Source organism: Natator depressus, chromosome 3 (genome assembly GCF_965152275.1).
Source record: "Natator depressus isolate rNatDep1 chromosome 3, rNatDep2.hap1, whole genome shotgun sequence".
NCBI lineage: Eukaryota > Metazoa > Chordata > Testudines > Cheloniidae > Natator > Natator depressus.
The window spans coordinates 97,080,969-97,104,122 of NC_134236.1; the positions used below are offsets into that span (position 1 = coordinate 97,080,969).

Consider the following 23,154-nt stretch of genomic DNA (forward strand, 5'->3'; position numbering starts at 1 on the left):
TCATCAAAAGGAGATGAAAGCTCTGACTGTGTGATTTCCCTTGTAATCTAGGGCTATGAAAAAACTGAAGACCAAGCACAAAGGTCTTTACTCAGTTTTTATTCAGGCACGTTCCCTCTGAAGTCAGTGGGCTTTGTCTGAGTAAGCAGTTCAGAATTTGGTCATAGATGAGGAGACTGCTAATCAATGTTCCCTCTATTTTTTTCCATCTATGAGTGGAATAAATTTTGCGCCACCAGGAGAAACAAAAAACCTAGATATAATATATATATATATTTTTTAAAAAGTTACCATTGGGATAATTATTCCAGCCAGGACAGGTTAGGCATTTTAGAACTTACTACTCAAAATTAAATTTAAGTATAACAGAAATAAAATTATGAAATGCATCGACCAGTCAAAACACTAAAACAAACTTTGAATGAATAAAATTACAGAGAATATACGTGCATTGCAGGAAGTACCAAGAAGTAACAACAATAATAATACAAGTATGCGTTGGAGGTGAGTGTGACAAAGACGTGTGTGTGTGTGTGTGTGTGTGTGTGCGCGTGTGTGTGTGTGTGAGTGAGAGAGACTGTGTGAGCTGGCTGCTGGGGAAGACTCAGAAACCATGCACAGTCTCTTTAAGAAAGGCACTCACTCACTGTTCAGACCACAGCAGCTCCAAGCCCTGAACCAGGCTGTCCCCTCTCCCCTGCTCTGCGGAGATAGGGTACAGGGGCAGGAGTAGGGGGACACCCTAATATCAGCACCCCCTCCTCCCGCCTGCTCTGCACAGCCAGCAGGAGGTCCTGGGAGCAGCTGCAGGATGGCGCAACATGGCTGCAAAGCAGTGGGGCGCGCACCTGAACACACGCTGCTGGATGTGCGCACTCTCCTAATCAACTGGGCGATACTTGAATCTCTCCAGGGCAGCTGCTCAATCATGCAGTTTAGACAGAACACAGCTGCTAATCCCAAAAAGAAATTAAGCAAAAGTTACAACCTAAGAGTCAATTTTAACTTGAGCCAGTTGTCATCACTGAGAGCTAGTTGCACTTCTCTCCCCTTTCTGGCCTGTCTGAATCCACCCATGCCGGTGTCAGACCTTGGGCCTCTCTCTCTCCTGAGGTGGAATTCCACAGCTCTCCCACTCTCAGACTGGGCCCTGGGCAACTGTGTCCTGTGTAGCAACCATGCCTACCCATCCGCTCTGACTGGGTTTGGCATATGTGGTTCTTCTCTTCTGTGACCAGTGGCGAGTATAGTGATGAACAACCATCTTAAAAACCAGAGTATTGAAGTAGGAACAAAGCATTTAGAGAAAAGGATTTTAAAACAAACCGTCTAAGTACATGTCTATCTTACTTAAAGCCCTGCCTCCTTGGGTGGTGACCTTGGTAGGCCTAACTTCTTCAGACATCTCAACAGCTGCTTGTCTCAGTCTGCTTCCCCAAACAGCTCCTCAGTTTCTTCCTCTCCTCTGGAAAGAAAGGCCCTTTAAATTCATCCATAGTTTGTTCTTGTCAGTTCCTGAGCTTTGGCCTTGCTTGTTAAAACTAGTCCTACAGGCTCTGCAGGAGGTCAAGCCACAGTCCTCAGAGCCAATGTCTCTGCTGTTGTGCCATAACAGCCCTCAAGTGTTTGTTTGCTGAGGGATGGCTTATCTTGAACCACTTCTCTCTTCCTGCTTGTTTTCTTTACAGCCCCCCCATTAAACTAGACCAATATGTTTGTACAGTAAACATCCCAGTAACTAGGGTAACATAGTATTCCTAAATTATTACAGAACTCCACATCTGTCACACCAGATAGACAATGAACAGCCAATTGACTTTTGATAGGGGTACTGTTAGTGATGTCTTTCTCATGTTGCAATTTCCAGATGACATGGTCACATTTTGGGGTGCAATTCAGAGCAGTGAGAGGTTGTGTCACAGCTTGTCCTGTAACCCTGAGCTCCTTACAATGCTCTGCCATGGTAGTTTCCTGTCTGGATGCTCCCAGCCAGCACACAAGCATGCACTGAGTGTCTGTGCGTTACGCAACCTGGTTCAGCAACTTTGACTCCAGAAGCCTGCTTGTTACACCACAGCCACTCTCTGAGCCTTGGTTACTACTAGCCAAGTGATGCTAACACACCCCAATCCCAAATTTCTCCATAGTCATCTGTCCTGAAATGTCCAGTCCTCTCCTGGAACATTCAGAGAACTAATAAGATCCATTGCCCCTTTAAAGAGACACAGCAGTTTGTTGCTTTAACTGGAGTTAACAGTCACTTCAATTCAAACACAGCATTGGGTTTGTTTAGATTAAAAGTAAAACAAGTTTATTAACAAAAAGAGGATTTTAAGTGGGTTCCAGTGTAAGGGATAAAGTCAGAAATGGTTACAAGCAAATAAAAAATGAAAACACACTTTTTAGTGACTAAGACTTAACAGAGCTACAATCTTGGTTCAAGATAAGGTTCTTGCTACACTTCCATCCCCCAAGACTGACACACCCCCTGGGTCAGGACCTTCCACAAAGTTCAAAGTGCTCAGTTCCTTTGTCTTCTTAGGTGAAAGATAATTTGGGTTTCTTTGCCCCTCTCTTTTAAAGTCCAGTGAACTTTTGAAATGTATCCTTCTCAAAGTTCAGTGCCCCTGCTGTGGGGAAATGTTCCATGGAGAAGGTTCCACGCTGGTTTCTTCCCTGCTCATGCTTTTTACAATGCAAATTGATCTGTCCCAGCAGCCTCTGATATGCCAATGAATGACCACTTGACTATGATTGCCAATTGTCCGTGATTTCCCCTGGATGGAGGCATCATTGTTTACTTTGACTGGAAATAACTTGTTTACCCACTCTCCAGACTTGTCTGGTTCAACATATTTTAGTCCCATATTTTCTTCACATTCGTACAGTCCTTTGGGTGTTTACTGTACATACACCATATAAGATTATTAATGATCAGTGTGTTATACTGGCTTTCCAATGATACCTTACATGACACCCATTAGATACAGACTATTAAGTGAATTGGGGTACATGAACAGATCAGGCCAGCTGGAACTCACTACCTGATACCAGAGAGCCCCTTCCCTTGCTTTTTGGCACTGGGATTTTTTTTTTTACGGTCACAATTATATTTAGTCACACATAAATAATGGATACGAAATAACACATACACACATACCCTCTGAATATTATACTCAAACTGTGAACAAACAATCCATAGGCTGCAATTTCTTCAAAGGTTTTATTGAAAAATTTTAAATAGGGAACACATTTGGACAAACGATGGACAATTTATACACCAAAAGAGCAGATATATTTGCCAAATAAATAATTGTGTATAGTTCACCCAGCTCTCTAAGGCCTGTAGAAGGTGAAACTGGTCAGCTCAGAGGATTAATCGTGAACATGAAACCTACAGAAGATATGAAAGCAGTCCAGGTCCTTAGCCAATGAATGTTGCCAACACTATTCAATGAACTATGTGAAATAAGTTGAGAGAGAGCCACAGTGCAATTCCCAGTGGACATAAGTTCTATGTCCACTTTGCAATCCCCCCCCCATCCTTCTCAAAAAACTTTTTCAAGTGGGCCAAGTTATTTATATTGTGGTGATCAGGATTAAACAGGGGATTTAAAGTTTTTTGTCATACATCATAGTCTCATTAATTCCTCAGATGTAACCTATTTCAGTTATGTAGCCCAGCATTCTAGGTATCAACAGTCAGAGATTTGTTTCAAAATCCTTCTGCCCTTATTGTCTCAGGTCATTGGGAAACCTGGAATTTATATAGTGAGGCAAAGTTACAAGGTAAATAATTAGCTTTATTGAGCATAGCTACTGGGCTTCTACACAGAATCACCTAAAATTTCTAAAGTCTGGACCCAGCATATACTGGAACTTCAGTAATATCTGGGATGGACTCTCTAGATGTGACATCTGCTTTTGGTTGTTACAAAGTCCTAATCTGGAGCATAGATGGAATCTTTCAAAAGTCTCTATTTTTCCCCACACTGGATAAGAATAACGGCTACTGAGGTCAGTCAGAATTACTTGACTACTGCAGAGCAGAGAATAGGGCCCTGGGATATCATAGGTCAATCCCATTTATTTAAAGCTAAACATTAGCTATATATATAAAGATTTTCATCTCTCGAATTCAACTCAGCCAGACGACTCAAAGGACTGCAGAGTTCCAGTTTTTAACGACTTTATTTTGTGGGGAGCTTTTGTTCTGTAGGGATGTTTTTACTTATTATGTCAGATAAATTATTATTAAGTACTGAAGCCAGTTACCATGGTCTGCATGAGAAAACACTACCTCTCTGCAGACCGAGATGCCAAATAGATGTGTTAATATATGGCCATATGTGAATACTCCATCTGGAGTCTATATCGTGGGGTATGTACTGCATGATACGCAGAATAAGTGTCAATAGTTTACTGAAATACTAACATATGGACACACATACATACATTTTGGCTTCCTGATGTGGAAGAGAGACAGTGTGTTCTCAAAGAGACAGTGGGAACTGATAAACAACAAACTCAGGAGGTGTGGAGATGGACTGTCAGCTCTGATTGATCTCGTAATATGCCACAAGAGGCTGTGAGCATATTGTCACCTTTTATGAACACTCAGGAAATTTTGGGCTAGAGAATTATTTTCTATTTAGGAGAAAAATGCGTGGTCCAAGAGATAGGACTAATACGTTATCCTAGTCTACAATACATTCAGTACCTGTAGAATATTTTGGAGCAAAGATAGATACTAAAGAGCAAAACCAGCACAGTTAATACTTGCAAATTATCTTTAAGACAAATTTCCTTCTTTTCAGCCAGCTGGCACACACAGTTCTGTCTCAGTACTGTACAACTTGCCTATGTTTAAGGGCTGCACTGCATGCTTAAACTCATCTCCTGAAAAACCATTTGCCACAGACTGAATTATCTTATATCTCCACCCCCTTGCCTTGGAGCTTCTCTGCCTGAGACTGCTGTGCAATATAAAGGATGGCTACTTGAACTCAAGTTTCTCAGTGGTTCTCATTCATTTTCAGAACACTTGATGGCAAAGACAATGGCCAGTGAAATGTTTTCTGTACTACATGCTTTCACCAACTTTTTTGCTGGCTGGTCATTACTGACAATACCAGCTCTTCATTGAGAGATTCTTGACTGAATAGTACTTTCAGTTTTAGAGTCTAAATCATCGTAGCATGTATTGATATCCTGCTTGTCAAGGATGTTACTTTGAGTTTCTTGAGCAAAAGTCACAAAAGTATAAGTATTTTATTACATACAAAAAAAGCATTTATACGGCATCCATCAAATTCCGATATATCTTGGTATTTTGTAAAAGCTATTTTCGTGGGAAAATACTGTATGGAGAGGAAGAACTCTCTCATGGATGAGGCAGTGGCTTGGAGCACAAGATATTGTGTTCCTTTGCCATCTTCCTGTGTGATCTTGCATGAGTCACTCAGACTTTTTATGCCTCACTTTCCCTTCTGTAAAATGGGAATAATACTTCCTTATCTCACTGGAGTGGTGTTGTTGTTAATTTTGTTTCTCATGGTAGCACCTATGAGGAGGATGAATTAATTAAAAGTTTTTGAGGCACTTGTACTATGGTAATAGAAGTCATATGGGTATTTTGATGGATAGATTGGATATATATATATGTGTGTGTGTGTGTGTGTGTGAGACACATATGTGGATAGATTCATGTAATATATGCATATATATGTATATATATACATATATATGTGTGTGTGTGTGTGTATGTGTATATATATATATATATATATATATATAATGTATATATGCATATACATTGTCTTCTTTAAATACATCTAATTATATTATTCTAATTTAAAGGTAAAGACTCCTGAAGTATCACAGATGAATTTATGACTAAAAATGCTCTTTCCATCCGGGCAATATATTTATTTCAAGGGAAATGGTCTTTTTTTCTTTTCTCACTGTGCAGTCTTTATTAGAGTCTTCCATGATTAACTCTGGAACAGTCCCACAAAGGGGTAGCTCTCCAGATACAACACTATCTGCACTCACTCTCACAGGGATTTCTTATTTATTTCTTTTTCAAAAGATATTTCATTTGGAGAATCCCTGCTGAGCTTTTTATTGCAGAAAATTAGGGATCATAAATTGCCCCTCAGAAAACTATAAATTCAGTACAATTGAAACATTCCATGGGCAGCGCTTGGCTCTTGGATGAAATCACTCCTTTTTCTTGTATAATTTATGAGCTTTTTTTCAGCATGGGGGGATTTATGCCTTTAAATTGCACACCAGGGTTTTATTGAATATAATTTGCTAGCAAATTTATATGAGCCAAATATATTGCATTTTATCCGCAATTATGAGCAATAAAATTGATGGGGCTTTACTTTTCATTTTCCTCTGGCAAGCAGAGGAAGCATGAGTTTATCCTGAATTTGTAGTGGAGTTTCTTAGGAGTACACGTGTACAGCTTAAAAAAAAAAATCAAGGAGGCAAAGAGTGAAGGCTGAAAGGCAGAGGTGCCGTTTTGGAAAAGTTTTTATGATGAGTAAGATGCACCTCCAGTGCTCCAAGAGGGTAAAAAGCACTTGGGACATGGATGAAGTCAATGACTCCTACTGACTTCAATGGGCTTTGGATGAGGACTTTGTAAGGTAAGCTGGGGATAACCTGTCTCAAGGCAGCTTTCTGAAAATACATCCCAGCTGGTGCAACCTGGTGTATTCCAAAAGCTTGGGGGGAGGTGGAGGGGAGAATTGCCTTTCTGTGCTATTTTTATTGTATCTAAATTGTGCTTATTTTTGTGGGCCTTATTTCCCAAGCATTTTTCCTATGGACACAAAATGAGAGAAAAGTCAGAATAGTATCAAGTTCTTTGAGACAGGACTGTCTTCTAATAGAGGTCTGTAAAGTGCCCAGCACACTAAGGCCCTCATTCTCTACTGAGGTCGATAGGCACTATCATAATACATATAAATAATGGCCAAGATTTTCAAAAGTTATTTCCTTAAAGTTAGTTTTCTAAATCCTTATTTAGATACCTAAAAGGAAGTGGCCCAATCTTCAACAGTCCTGAGTGGCCATTGACTCCAATGGGAGCTGCTTCATGCTTTTGAGAGTTTAGGTGCCCAACTTAAGGCACCCACTCCTGAAAATTGGAGTGAGATTGTCACACCCACTCCAGACCCTCTATATCAGGTGAAGGGCTGCAGTGGCATAAATCACATGGAGCATTATCATTATTATTAGTAGTAGAAGTGTTGTGGTAGCCCTAGGAGCCCTGGTCGTGGACCAGGGCCCCAATGTGCTAGTGCTGTACAATCACACAGTCTTCTACTGGAGAAGCTTGGAGGAGATGTCAGAATGAACCAATAGTCAGGACAGATTAAACTATGTTAGATGTAATTATGGTTTACAATGCACATTCCAGTGAATACAGAGCAGCTTGTTTGCATCTTATAATTCACTGCATCAGCCTTATGTGTCCATATCATGCCTTTGGCAGTGGACCATGTCAATTTAAAAAGACTGAAAAGAAAATAAGAAACCGAAGCATGGAGTGGCAACACTGAAGGGACTTCCACAGTTTTCATTCCAACCTTATTCAGAGAAACTCCCCTTACTTTTGCTGAAAGTTTGCCCCAGCAAGCAATGAGAGGAAAATTGGAGCTATGGGGATAATTTCTTTTGATTTATTCCATGCTCTGATTACCCACTGTCCTGTGTGGTTGTCAAACTTCCCCTTTTAAAGCACCTCCTGCTGGTCTTGGGTGCTGCACTTTGAGCGTGGGAGGGCTGGGGTATACACTGATTATGGCCCACACTCAGAAACAATTCTGCCAAAATGCTACAGTAGACCCTCAGAGTTATGAAGACAAGAGTTATGAGCTGACCAGTCAACCACACACCTGATTTGGAACTGGAAGTATACAATCAGCAGCAGAGACACACATGCACAACAGCAAATACAGTACAGTACGGTGTCAAATGTAAACTACTAACAAAAAGGGAAAGCAGCATTTTCTTCTGCATATTAAAGTTTCAAACCTGTATTAAATCAATGTTCAGCTGTAAACTTTTGAAAGAACAGGCCTTATGTTTTGTTCAGATTTATGAACATGTCAGCATTATGAACAACCTCCATTCCTGAGGTGTCCATAACTCTGAGGTTCTATGGTAATAATCTCTATCTCAAATATTTTTAAGGCTTCCAGTTCAGTGATATCGGAGTGCCTCACAGAACCAGCATGAGGTATGGTAGGATAATTGTTCCCATTTTGCAGATAGGAAAGTGAGGCAAAGAGATACTAGATGACTTGCTTCAGGTCAGGATGTCTGTTCTAGAGCAGGGAATTGAAGCTAGGTCTCCCAGATCCTAGACCAGCACTGTAACCACTGGACCATCCTTCATTTGGTCTGTTGTCCTTTTCCTGGGCTCCTGCTGCACAGTTGAATCCTTTTTCAAATGCGCCTTGCTAGTGGGACAGATCTACATGGGCCCCTTTAGCCACTGAAGAGTCACAGCATTTTGAGCAGGATTGACTTAGCCCCTGGCAGATCCTCATATGTTTCTCAGACAATCCAGGGAGCTTGGTGGCTGACTTACTTCTTCTGTGCAGGGGTTCACAAAAGGAGGAAAATGTCCCTCTGTCCTGAGGGACAAACTTGGAGAAAACTTTAGAAGGGAAACTTCATGGCTTTTTCCTCCCTCATTAGCTCCTAGCTCAGGTTTTGCTGCAGGATAGGACAATCAGGCCAAGAGAAGGGACCTTGGAGTTTTACTGCATTCAAAGATCATTAAGGTTGTGAATTAAAATGGCCAGATCAAAAGGAAATTCAGAGTTAAGGCCAACATGTTCTTTCTGCTATTTTTCCCACAACAGCATGAGCAAAGGGTGGGGTCTCCGCATTTACACTGAATTTCCTGACTGGCTCGCGCCCATTTTGTGTCTCAGACTTAATGTTATTGAAAGATTCTATAGCCTTTGTGTTTAATGTATACAAAGTGGTGAGTGCCAGGGCCATAATAGTGAAATATGACTTTCTTAATGAAATTTCAGTCCCAGCTCATTTCACTTCTGACACTGAGGTGACTGCAAATAAACACTTTCCATAAGAGTCGTTTAAATGGCTGCATAAGCAATCTATCAACTACTATAACGCTTAAATAAATAAAAAAAGGAGTAATTCAAGTACAGTATATTACTGCCTGTGGCTTTGTTCCCAATAACCTTCCCCCCCCCCCCCCTTGTCTTTTTAATAGTCAGATTCCCACTGGCAGAAAACAAATCTTTCTCCAAGTTGGGGAATTTTATCAGATTTATCTCCGAATGTCAGCTCAATGTGTAGGAAACAAATGGAGTCAGCAGCATGATTTAAATGAGAAGTCTAACAATTTACAGTCTCCACTGGCTTCTCATAAACCTTAATGTTTGGCATCAGGTACCAAGGAACTATAAATAACATTCCAAAAAGAACATTTATATCTGCTTAGCCTCTCGTTATATGTCCTCAACACAGCTTAAATAATGTCAGTAATACCTTCATCATGAGCAGGAAATGAAAAAAGTTACCCCATACATGTTTTGTCTTTTAATCAAATATTATTTCTCTGTAGAATGGTGGGGCTGTTTTTTAAGTTTAATTCATTCAAAATGTATGTCTGCAATTTCCACTTGTTTTTCTAGACCTGAGTAGGTTATAAAACCCTTAAAGCTGAATCTAGCACCATGATTTCTTCACTTGTCCCCCTCTACTCACGCTCCCCCCCCCACATAAACTTTGATGCTGCTGTAGGGCTAATTCTTCTCTTGGATACATGTGCAACTGAAACTCATTGACTTGAATGGGAACTGTGTGCATGCAGCTATGGGGGAAATTTGCCCCCAAGTGTCCTAAACTCAGGTATAATCTCACTGGAGAAGAAGAGGAGAAAGATTTACATACACCCATACACTGCCCCACTCCTTCCATACACTCTGTTTAATCTTCTCCCTTTCTCTCCTTTTCCAACCCTTGTCTTTGTGCCCCATGTACTTGGAACAGCCTTGCTTTCTTGCTGGGTACTAAAAATCCACCCCCTTTCCTCCTTCAAACATCTGTCAGCTCACTTGGCCTTGCAATGCTGATCTCCATTTTGAAGCTGTCTGCTCCCAATCTCATGCCTGATCCTTATCATTTTGATTCTCTCTCTCTCCGAGTTAGAATACCAGCTTTTCAGGGCATGGACCTGGTATTTGTAAGGGTTTATAAAACACTTTTGGCAACTACAGTGCTATGTAAGGAATAAATAGACATTTAGATTCTACAGGCCAAATTCTTCCCTTGGATGCATGTTCATGGATCCTATTTAAATCAATGGGAGCTGCATAATCATATACAAGGACAGGATTTGGCTCTGTGTGTGTGTGTACATGTATATATCTATATAGATATCTATAGATTGTGGCAAAATATCTTGTTCGCCACAGTAGGCTCAGTCCTTTTTAGCCTTGGAGACTCAGGTTTGGGGCAAGGTGAATCCTTATAGGTAGCACAGGGTCCTGCTACTCCTCTCCTCAGTCAGTCCCTTGTGCTTGTTTTCCTTCCCTTTTGGGGAGTGAGTGCAGCCTCCCTACTGGGAAGGTTTGGTGTCTTGCTGCAAACAGCCTACTGGCAGCTTCCCTGCTCCTCTCACTCCTTCACTCTCCCCCTCCTACCACCCAGGGGAGGATTTAAAAAGGTCCCAAGTAGTTGGAGTCAGCTGAACCTAACTGGTTCCCTAGCAACCCCTTTTCCAGCTGAAACTTATTGCCCCTGGTTCTCTCTCCTCAGTGGATAGGGGAGGGGCCTTTTGATCCCCTGGGACTAATTACTACCCCCCTATTGTAGCTGTTTGTCCTGGGTTTACCACAAGATATAGATATACATATCTATAGATATATGAATGGTACATTGCGACAGACACAGACAAACAGAAATGCCATACTGAGTTCAGTGTAGAGCCTCTCTTCGTTCAGACACTAAAATCAGGGCCCATGCTGTGACAGTCACAGTTGGAACTTAATCGTATTGTTGATACACATCAGTGAACAAGCAAAGAAACAGCTACAAAAATAGAAAGGATTAGAAACAGTGGAAGATATGCATTACACACAAAACAAAGGCAAACAGACTAAAACAAGAACCAGAACAGTGGTCTACAAAAAGGGCAAGCAATTAATGCATTGTGGAAAAAAACATGAGAGGCAAATGTCCAGCATATAGTGCCACATGTGCTTACTGCAAGAAAAGAAATCATTTTTCAGGTACGCAGACGGTGACAGAGATAGTCCTATAACGTATACCAAGGGGAGAGTGATGACGATACCTACTCAGATAAATTTGTCTTCCACCACTACTTACTGTGCTGGGGCTGTGAAGAACAACAGGACAAAGTTGATTTGAACAACTTCAAGTATCACCACACCACCCAGCTCAGACATTCAAAAGTGAAATTGATAGTGGCTATACCTGCTACATAATGAGCTTGAATGATTACTGCAACAGGGTACAAGTTAAATCCTCCAACCTGCTGAAAAGCAACTCCAGGCTAACATGCTACAGTGTGGCACATGAGGTTGCTCCTTGGGATGAGGCACATTGCTATATCTGTAAAAGGGTACACTCTACAAACTCGACTTTGCAATAAAGTCTAGGGACCTTATTCATTATCAACATATATGCAGCTACAGAACGCTCTCACGACAGGGGCTTAACGTCTACCATTGCACCTCACTGAGATCTAAGAGAGATGTCCGAGAGAGAAGAACAGTGGTACACTCCTAAGGGGTTGCACCTTACAGTACAGTACCATGTAACTGTCTTTCATCTGGGAGTCACCAGGTGCATTACGAATACTAATCAGTCACTTAATTGCCAGGGCTTCCCCTGCCAGTTTTTCAATCCTTTGATCTTGCCTCTTTTATCTGGCAGTTCTCCAAGCCATCCAGTCCAGCCTGCTACTCCTATCTCATATCACAACCCTTCCTCTTCATAGCTCCTCCCACAGCTCAGTGCCCCACAACCAAGTCTGATGGCCACTACAACCAACTGCCTCCCTTGGCTTGGTCTTCTCTTTTGTTCTGACACTATCAGCCTCTTATGCCATTTCACTTCCCCCCACTCCAAACTTTCACTCTACTCGTTCCTCGGTAAATTTCTACTTTACCCTTCACCTGGCTCCACTCAAGCTTCTCACCCTGCCTCCTGGCTGCGACGCCAAATGAGCCTCTCTCTCAACTGCCATTCCGCTCAGCATCCCAAATGCCTTACCGCTCCGTTAGTCAGCTGAAAGCCCAGCTGAGAGTCTATTTTGAAGGTTATGAGGAAGTTACCTTAAGGGGCTGACGCTGATTTTATTTGTGATTTTTAACCAAGATGCCAACATCACATTTAGAAGTTGTGTACAGAAGCCTTCTTCAGAAGATAATGCCAAGAGCATAAAAAAGTACAGATAAAAATAAAACACACAAACTGTCTTTTGACCCGCAGCAGTCAACTGAAGGAAAAATAAGATCATTAGCCTGAGTGGGTAGACAATAATTAGGGGCCGTTCTACTGAGGGAGTTTTCCAGATAATACACAAGGCTTATGAAGACATTTAGAAGCCTCTGTAATAAATTATATTTTCTCTTTTGGGCTTTGAGGGATTTAGTCACTTTTTCATTTTAAACACGATACAACCATAGGGTTCTCTGTCAGATCTAAGAATTAAAAAACCCAAGCAAAACGCCAGTTTTATTATATCATGTGATTTTAAAGTATGCTTCAGGCTTCTACTGAATATTAAATCACCATAATAAAAAAGAAGAAGAATTGCACACTTTATTTATGGAAATTACATGAGAGCATCATTAGAAATCTCTTTGGAAACAACGTCAATAACTTGGTGGTGGAAAAATGTGTTACTGTGAAACACTGTAACTATTAAGTAAGACTGCTTTGTGTTCCATATGGGAGGTAGAGGTGGTTATTTCTTGAAAGATTCCTATGGATGCCTATGTATACCTTCAATTTGGGGGAGGGATGGAGGGAGAAGGGGCTTTGTCAAAGCTACTGTTTGTTTTGTAAAAGTTTGTTTCCCCAGGATTTTATCCTTATTAGCAGCAACTGTTTTAGAAAGTGCCTTCAAAGCATCTAATTAAGCTACATGGCCCTAATAGCAGTGGCAGAGTTTACGTTATCAATATACAAATAAGGTTCAGAGTGCAGACATAGGGTAAAATGTTCAAAAGTGTCCAAGTCCCATTTTCAGAAGTGACTTAGGAGCCTAAGTCCCATTGAAAGTCAATAGGGTTTAGGAGCCTAAGTACCTAAGTAATTTTGAAAATTTTACCCATGCCCAATAAAGCTTATAGTTATGTATCACCATTGAGTCTCAGGACCTTGATTTAAGGAGCTCCCAGAAACTAGGGACACAGCAGTAACCAGTCTGTCAGATGTAAAAGGTTCACCACAGTACCTATTAGCTGCATATCATCAAAGATGTTTGACAGAGTGTCAAAGTTACACAGCATTTATATGATATCTGGAGAATCGTCTTGATATACATGTATGAACTTTGGACTTGCTTTGGCAGCTTGTGTGTTAAACATGGGATGCATTTAATTTGTATTGAGATTATTATTATTTGTATTATCATAGTGTCTACCAATCCCAGTCAAGGATCAGGGCTCCTTGTGCTAGGCACAGTACATACAAATAGTAAAGAGGACAGTCCCTGCCCCAGTTTGCTCAGAATCTATGTGTCAGACAGTGAAAAGATGAGGAAATAGAATGAACAGAGTATTGCAGAAAAACAGAAGTTGATGAAGTGAGCTGTAGCTCACAAAAGCTTATGCTCAAATAAATTTGTTAGTCTCTAAGGTGCCACAAGTCCTCCTTTTCTACTTGCCTGTAGTGATTTGTAGACATCACAGCAGAGGTAAGTTTTAAGAAGAGATTTAAAAGAAGATAAAAGTGGTAGAAAAGAAGATAAAAGTACAGATTTTGATGGGGAGATTTTCCCATTTTCCTCTCAACTTTCTCTGCACTCCTTAGTCCCTCACTTTTTCAGTTCCTCTTTGCAAAAATCTTTCCCTCCATTAGAGTTCAGGGCTGCTCCAGGTACACTGTACCCAATGCAACCATACTATATCTCTCTGTCTAGGTACTTGTACGACCCTATCATCATAGTATTTGAGCATCTTCTCAGTCTTTGCTGTATTTATCCTCACAACACCTCTGAGAGGTAGGGCAGTGCTATTATCCCCATTTTGCAGATGGGGAACGGAGACATAGAAAGGGTCAGTGATTTGACGAAGGTCATAGAGTCTGTGCTGGAACAGAAAATTGAACCAGAGTCCGTGGAGTCCCAGACTAGAGCCCAACCACGGGACCACCCTTCCTTTCTCTAGTCATTGGGATCCACGTAGTTGAAAGGATGTGCATGAAGTTCAGAATCTGGGTTGTGAGATAACAGTGACAAGAAATGGAAGTTGCAGTGGGTAATCTGGAAAGTGTGTGTTTTTGTTTTGAAGAACCTTCTTCCCCTGATCTACCTAGGTATTCATACAAGGCTCATCACCATTCTATCTGAGCATCTTGTCCTTCAGCATGGACAGTGCCACACCTCCATATTTGACCTTTTTTTTTAAGCCTCAGGACAACATTTTGCAAATTGCATTTAATTATTTCAATTTTTAGAATGTTCCAGTAGTTACTCTGTATAATCACAGCATTTGCTTTGAAACACAGAGACAAATGTTTGAAAAGCATGCATGAGAGAATTCTAAAATCCCCAGAACATTAATTGTTTTAACAGCATCATTGCCAGGTATGATGGCAAGTATTAATTTTTTTTTGCCAATAGAATTATATAAACTCCTCACATTTTATTTTGTAATTTGGCTTATGCTCCATATTGAAATGGTCCATAAACCACTCATTCTACGTAAAAAGACTTTTTCCCTATATATAATATGGCACTTTGTGTAATAGGCATTGCCAGAATATAGAACATAAGAATGGCCATACTGGGGTTAGAACAAAGGTCCATCTAGCCCATTATTCTGTCTTCCAACAGTGGCCAATGCCAAGTGCTTCAGAGGGAATTAACAGAACAGTTAATCATCAAGTGTTCCATCCCTTGTCAAAAGATGAGGCCAGAGTTTTCAAAACGTTGCCTTTATTTGTGTGCACAAAGTCTCTGATGTGAAATTTTTTGTGCATGTCTATGTCCAAATGATATAATTCACTTGCACTAAAATATGTAAATGGATTTTGCACTTATGACATGCTATGACACTGATGTTGTAAATGTTTCTGTATCTGTGACATTCCCCAGAGTTGCAACCTGAACTGCTGAGTCTCCTTTGCTCTCCAGCCTGGGATGGACTGGTTAAGGTCCGCTTGTTTCCTCTGATATAGGGGGAGAGCTCTATGTTTCAGAAGTCAGACAGCTACAGGGGAAAGATCCTGGATCCCACAGAGAACTCTGATCCCAGTCCTAAGAATGTCCTGGAGTGGTGAGGAAACTGAGGCAGGGAAATGCGTGTACGATTTATTATCTTTATATGGATCTTTGTATTTCTTGTGTGATCAAGTAAAGAGCAATAATGTGTTAGACTTCTGTGCAAGGTATTGGTATATGCTACACCTCCCACATGGCCTCTTGAAGAGATAAACCAGAAGGCTCACACCTTCGGTGGTTTTCTGGGGGAGGGTCTGTTTAAGCTACAAAGGAGTCTGAGGAGTAAGCTCTGATTCTGGGTCTAGGCAGGGAACCATATAGTCTAAGCTCTCAAGATGGGATACTAGCTAGAGGATCTGCTCTCCAACAATGTGTGTAGAGCTGGGTCCCCCCACATCAGTCTGGTGAGCTGTCAGCAGGGGCAGCCCAACCAGATCTGTGACAGGAATAATGAATGCAAATCCCCAGTGGTGAACCAATGCATGTAACAAGTCCTTTGAAGTTTCATCCCCCTTGGCAAATGCATGCAGGCTGGTTTGACCTGGTTCAAAAGCCTTAGAAGACAAAGGACTTGAAACTGTCTTCCCCCTCCCCAGGTCAGAAGCTGTTTTATACATTCTCCATTTGAAAACTGGCAGGCCTGAGACTGTGACCAAGAGAGCTGACCCTGCGAAGGACCGGAAGTTCTTTAAATCTGCCAGGGTCACCATGTGGAAGATTGGTGACCACCTGGTAAGCTAGGCAGACACATAAACTGTCTATTACTTTAAGATATGTTTCTCTGGAATGTTTTTGTTCTGAATAAACAGTACTTTGCTTTATGAGAGATGGTCACTAGTTAAACCCTGGTTTCAGCGTAACAGCCGTGTTAGTCTGTATTCGCAAAAAGAAAAGGAGTACTTGTGGCACCTTAGAGACTAACCAATTTATTTGAGCATAAGCTTTCGTGAGCTACAGCTCACTTCATCCTGTCATTTTGTCAGCTGACCAGGATGAGGGTGGTCTAGTCTAGTGGCCGGAGCAGGCATCAGGTCTAGTGCCCGAGGACACAACTTTAGTCACTTGTCAGGAGCCAAAGTCAAGCATCCAACCTGAAGGCCGAAACTGGGTACCAGAGTCAAGGGTTGAGCCTGGAGTCCATTGTCAGGAGACAGAGGCAAGGATCAAACTGGAGGGAGGGAACTGGTGCGAGCAGGGTATCAGGCAAGGAGAGGTTCTAGGCAGGGGCAGGACAGAGGAAAGGCTGTAGCAGCAGAAAGCAGGTAATGCAGGAGAAGGCACAGTGGTGGGCATGAGCACTGAGAAACCAGCAAGTTGTTGCAGCTGTTGGCTTAAGAGCCAGCCTGCTGGCCCCTGCAGCCAATCAGGTTGTGTTGCTAATCAGGCAGCCTGCTGCAGGCCTGCTGTACTGATGAGGCTGCCTGGAGACTAACTATGCTGCAGGCTCCTGATTCCTGACACATTCTTCCTGAGAGAACAGAACTATGGGTGCTGAACTGAAGTCTGACCTGCTGAATTGCAGGAGTCTGCAGCTTAAGGCCCTCCTCTGGAGGGAGTCAGTCACAGGATTCTGCCCTGAGAAGGGTGACAGCTGGTGGCCTGCGACCTAAGTGGGATGCCCTCCAAGAGGCCATGAGGGGGTCAGAGTGCTCTATCTATACTCTGTCACTCATTTATGCACAAAACTGGCATATGCATGTGATTTGTGCAAGCTAAGTTGCATGCACACAAATGAAAGCCTTCCTAAGACACCTTTGAAAACGTGGTTTTTAAAAGAATATATGTTGGGTGAATTTCCTTTCAAAAGTGTACTTAGTGCTTATATAGTATATGGCACATGTATGTCTCACTTCGATAGACTACTTAAGCATGTGCCTGACTTTAAGCTTGTATTGACGTTAATGGGACTATATACTTGTTTAAGTACCTTGCTGAATCAGGGTCTCAATCTTCAGAGCCCTCTGCAGATACGAACAAATTAATCTTCACAACACCCCAGTGAAGGAGGTAAATACTATTCCCAGTTTAAAAACTGAAGTAGACAAATCCCAGATTTTCATTCATGTCCCTTTGGGGTGCCTCAATTATTGCGTGCCCACTTTGAGACACCCAGGTGTTAGATTTTCAGAGGTGCTGAGTACAGTAGAACCTCAGAGCTAGGAAAACCTCGGGTATGGAGGTTGTAACTCTGAAATGTTTGTAACTTTGAACAAAACGTTCTGGTTGTTCTTTCAGAAGCTTACAACTGAACATTGACTTACTGCAGCTTTGAAACTTTACTGTGCAGAAGAAAAATGCTGCTTTCTCTTTACTTTTTTAGTTGTTTATATGTTTCACACAGTATTGTACTGTATTATTTTTTTTTTTTTTTTTGGTCTCTGCTGCTGCCTGATTGCATCCTTCCAGTTCCAAATGAGATGTGTGGTTGACTGGTCAGTTTGTAACTCTGGTGTTCATAACTTTGAGTTCTACAGTATTGGCAGCTCCTATTCAGTTCAGCTGGAGCATGGGTGATCAGGCCCAAGACATCTGAAATTGGGCATCCGCAAATTGAGCACCCCAAACTAGTGACCGCTTATAAAAGTGTTAGTCTATGTGACTTGTCAAGGCCACACAGTGAGTCAATGGGCAGAGCCAGCTTAGATCTCAGGAGTTCTTAGTTCAATTCCATGTTGCCTCTTCTAAACCACACTGATTCTCTTGGACTAAATGTAAAGTGAACTGCCAAGAACGTGCACTCATGTCATATGCTAGAAAAACACCACAAAACTTTGTTGGCCATATAAAACTTTTTGCACAGTGGGACAATAACTTCTTTTTAAAAACCAAGTAACTATTTTGATCTAAAGCAATCAGGCTCCATTAAAACATTTTACAAAACAGCCAATTTGGATGAATAGGAGTACAAAAGAGCATGGCACATGCCTCCCTTCCCTTGCATAGATCTATTGGGTTTTCAAAGTGAGCGATGAAATCCCCTTTCTGGACCGAAATCTCTGACGCCAAATTTCTAACCCCAGAGGAAATGTCCTTGCCAATGGTATAAACCTTTACAAATAAGGGTATATAAAGAAAGCCACCCCTCCCCGTCCCCAGGATTATGGAGCCACTATTGCAGAGCACATAATTATAGGTCTGTCAGGCTTTCCCTTATAGCCTCCTATTTTCAAAGAGTTAGAACTTCAACACACCTTTTCCAAAACCCCTCCCTAAAACACCTCCCCTGCTCAGTAGCCACAGGTTTGTTACATGTGTAGAGTTAACTGTTAAAAGTGACCAGTGTGAACAAGGTTAAATGTTAAGTTTGGAATTAATAAAAAATGAATAAAATGAAAAGTGAATGAAAAGCTAAGCAAGCACTGATTTGGGCACCCCAGGGGGAGAAGAGACAGCGAGGAAGGCCAAGGAAGAACTGGCAGAAGACAGCAACAAGGGTTAGTGAATGGGCTGGCATCACCTGCGAAGAAGTACCACAGCTAGCAAGTGACCGTAATCAGTGAAGGAATGAGAATCAGTGATGTGTCAGCAGCACCGGAGGAACTCAGGTAAGGTAAAAACAAATGAAGGGACCCAGGGCATAAAGAGAGTCTGGGGTGAGAGAGGAGGCAAGGGACCAAGAAATATTATTATTAATTATTTGTATTACTGTATCATCTGTGAGCACCAGTAATAGCCGAGGGGCCCATTGTGCTAGGTGCTGTACAAACGCAAAATGAAATGACATTCCCTGCCCTAGAGAATTTACAGTTGAAGTATAAGACAAGAGACAACAGATTGATATATAGGGTACGTCTACACTACGAAATTAGGTCGATATTATAGAAGTAGATTTTTAGAAATCGATTTTATACAGTCGATTGCATATGTCCATACTAAGTGCATTAAGTCGGTGGAGTGCATCCTCACTACCATGGCTAGCATCGACTTATGGAGTGGTGCACTGTGGGTAGCTAGCCCACAGTTCCCGCAGTCTCCACCACCCATTGGAATTCTGGGTTAAGCTTCCAATGCCTGATGGGTAAAAAACATTGTCGTGGGTGGTTTTGGCTACATGTCATCAGTCGCCCCTCCCTCCATGAAAACAACGGCAGACAATCGTTTCACGCCTTTTTTCCATGCGGACGCCATACTGCTTTCAGCAGACGGTGCAGTAGGACTGCTAACCGTCATCATCCACCGCTTCCGCTGCAACTCTGCTTTCCTGCAGATGCCATACCCGCTCAGATGGAGGCCGCTCAGATCACCACAGCAGTTATGAGCATTGTAAACACCTCGAGCATTATCCTGCAGTATGTGCAGAACCAGAACCTGCAAAAGCAGGCGAGGAGGCAACAGCAGCGTGGTGACGAGAGTGATGAGGACATGGACACAGACTTCTCTCAAAGTACGGGCCCCGGCAATTTGGACATCCTGGTGGCAATGGTGCAGGCTCATGCCGTGGAATGCCAATTCTGGGCCCAGGAAACAAGCACAGATGGGTGGGACCGCACAGTGTTGCAGGTATGGGATGATTTCCAGTGGCTGTGAAACTTCCGCATGTGTAAGGGCACTTTCATGGAACTTTGTGACTTGCTTTCCCCTGCCCTGAAGCGCAAGAATACCAAGATGAGAGCAGCCCTCACAGTTCACAAGCGAGTGGTGATAGCCCTTTGGAAGCTTGCAATGGCAGACAGCTTCTGGTCAGTTGGGAATCAATTTGGAGTGGGCAAATCTACTGTGGGGGCTGCTGTGATCCAAGTAGCCAACACAATCACTGAGCTGCTGCTATCAAGGGTAGTAACTCTGGGAAATGTGCAGGTCATAGTGGATGGCTTTGCTGCAATGGGATTCCCTAACTGTGGTGGGGTGATAGACGGAACACATATTCCTATCTTGGGACCAGACCACCTTGGCAGCTAGTACATAAACCGCAAGGGGTACTTTTCAGTGGTGCTGCAAGCACTGGTGGATCACAAGAGACGTTTCACCAACATCAACGTGGGATGGCCGGGAAAGGTTCATGACGCTTGCATCTTCAGGAACTCTGGTCTGTTTGAACAGCTGCAGGAAGGGACTTACTTGCCAAACCAGAAAATAACTGTTGGGGATGTTGAAATGCCTATTGTTACCCTTGGGGACCCAGCCTACCCCTTAATGCCATGGCTCATGAAGCCAGACACAGGCACCCTGGACAGTAGTCAGGAGCTGTTCAACTATAGGCTGAGCAAGTGCAGAACAGTGGTAGAATGTGCATTTGGATGTTTAAAAGCGCGCTGGTGCAGTTTATTGACTTGGTTAGACCTCAGCGAAACCAATATTCCCATTGTTATTGCTGCTTGCTGTGCGCTCCACAATATCTGTGAGAGTAAGGAGGAGACATTTATGGCAGGGTGGGAGGTTGAGGCAAATCACCTGGCCACTGATTATGCACAGCCAGACACCAGGGCAATTAGAAGAGCACAGCTGGGCAAGCTGCGCATCAGAGAAGCTTTGAAAACCAGTTTCATGACTGACCAGGCTACGGTGTGACAGTTCTGTTTGTTTCTCCTTGATGAAAACCCACCCCCTTGGTTCACTCTACTTCCCTGTAAGCCAACCGCCCTCCCCCCTTTGATCACCACTTGCAGAGGCAATAAAGTCATTGTTTCAAAATCATGCATTCTTTATTAATTCATCACACAAATAGGGGGATAACTGCCAAGGTAGCCCGGGAGGGGTGGGAGAGGAGGGAAGCACTGGGTGGGGTGGTGGATGAGGGGAGGAGGGAAGGACAAGGTCACACTGCACTTCAAAACTTATTGAATGCCAGCCTTCTGTTGCTTGGGCAGTCCTCTGGGATGGAGAGGTTGGGTGCCCAGAGGGGGGGCCCCCCCATTCTTGGGTGTCTGGGTGAGGAGACTATGGAACTTGGGGAGGAGGGTGGGCAGTTACACAGGGGCTGCAGTGGAGATCTGTGCTCCTGTTGCCTTTCCTGCAGCTCCACCAGACGCCGGAGCATATCAGTTTGATCCCCCAGTAGTCTCAGCATTGCATCCTGCCTCCTCTCATCACGCTGCTGCCACCTCTCCTCTTGCTCCCACAGTCTCTCATCATGCTCGTCCCTCCTGTCCTCGTGTTCATTTTCTGCTTTCCTGGACTCTACCATTGTTTGCCTCCATGCATTCTGCTGAGCTCTTTCAGTGCGGGAGGACTGCATGAGTTCAGAGAACATTTCATAACAAGTGCGTTTTTTTCGCCTTCTTATCTGTGCTAGCCTCTGGGGATGATAGGGGGAGTGTTGAAACATTTGCAGCTACAGGAGGAAAAAAAGGGAGAGTAGTATTTAAAGAGACACATTTTAGAGAACAATGGGTAGGCTCTTTCACGGTGTTAACATTACATAGCACATGTTCTTTTGGTTCAAGGTTGCATTTTGCCTCTTATATTGAGGGCCTGCCGGTTTGGTGTGAGCGATCACACATGCAGGGACGGGCAACAGAATTCAGCTTGCAGGCAGCCATGGTAAGCCACAGTCTTCCGGCTTCTTCAACCTTCATAACATGTGGGAATGGTTTCAAACACCAGCACCCTCCTTTCCCATACCAAGCACCCGTTGGGTTGGCCATTTAAAAGGAGGGGCTGTAGTTTTCGGGTTAAAGAGCAGCACAAACCCAACTAAACCTCCCCCCAATACTCTGGGATGATCGCTTCGCCCCTCCTCCCACCATATGACTAGTATCAGGGAAGATCCCTGCCAGCCAAATGCGAACAGTTCAGTGTGAACGCCCCACTCCCCCTCCCCGCTGCCCCACACCGTGTGGCTAAAAGCAGGGACGATTTCTTTTCAGCCACAGGCAAAAGGCCCAGAAGGAATGGCCACCTCTGAATGTCCCCTTAATAATGTCCCTGGAGGATTTCCGCTCAATCCCCAGACACGTTAACAAACTTTTCCAGTAGCTGTACTGGCAGCGAATGCATCCCAAGTCTTCAGGGCATATTAATCATTAAACATGCTTGCTTTTAAACCATGTATTATATTTACAAAGGTACACTCACCAGAGGTGCCTTCTCCAGCTTCATGGTCCAGGACCCCTCCTTGGGAGAGTATTGGCTCCAGGGTGATAAACAGTTCCTGGCTGTTAGGGAGAAGGGATTTGCCACTTGCCTGCTGTGTGCTATTCTCAACCTCTTCCTCCTCCTCATCTTCCTCGTCCCACAAATCCTCATCCCTGTGGCGTGAGACTCCCCGCTTGCAGGTGTCCATGGACAGGGGTGGGGTAGTGGTAGGGGCACCTAGAATTGCATGCAGCTCATCATAGAAGCGGCATGTCTGGGGCTCTGACCCGGAGCGGCAGTTTGCCTCTTTCGTTTTTTGGCAGGCTTGCCTGAGCTCCTTAATTTTCACGTGGCACTGCTGAGGTCCCTGTTATAGCCTCTGTCCATCATGCCCTTGGAGATTTTTTCAAATATTTTGGCATTTCATCTTTTGGAATGGAGTTCTGATAGCACAGATTCATCTCCCCATACAACGATCAGATCCAGTACCTCCCGTTTGGTCCATGCTTGAGCTCTTTTGCGATTCTGGGACTGCGTGGTCACCTGTGCTGATGAGCTCGCCAGGCTGGCCAAACAGAAAATGAAATTCAAAAGTTCCCGGGGCTTTTCCTGTGTACCTGACTACTGCATCTGAGTTGAAAGTGCTGTCCAGAGCGGTCACAATG

General features: G+C 43.1%; 1 long non-coding RNA gene across 1 annotated transcript; it reads left to right on the plus strand.

Annotated features, from left to right (window-relative positions):
- Positions 1-15,467: 15,467 nt before the first annotated feature.
- LOC141983980 (uncharacterized) lies at positions 15,468-20,896 on the plus strand. Its single transcript, XR_012638603.1, has 4 exons — positions 15,468-15,530; positions 16,072-16,207; positions 18,853-19,020; positions 19,683-20,896. It is a non-coding gene; the product is annotated as an uncharacterized LOC141983980 (long non-coding RNA).
- The last annotated feature ends 2,258 nt before the right edge of the window (positions 20,897-23,154 follow it).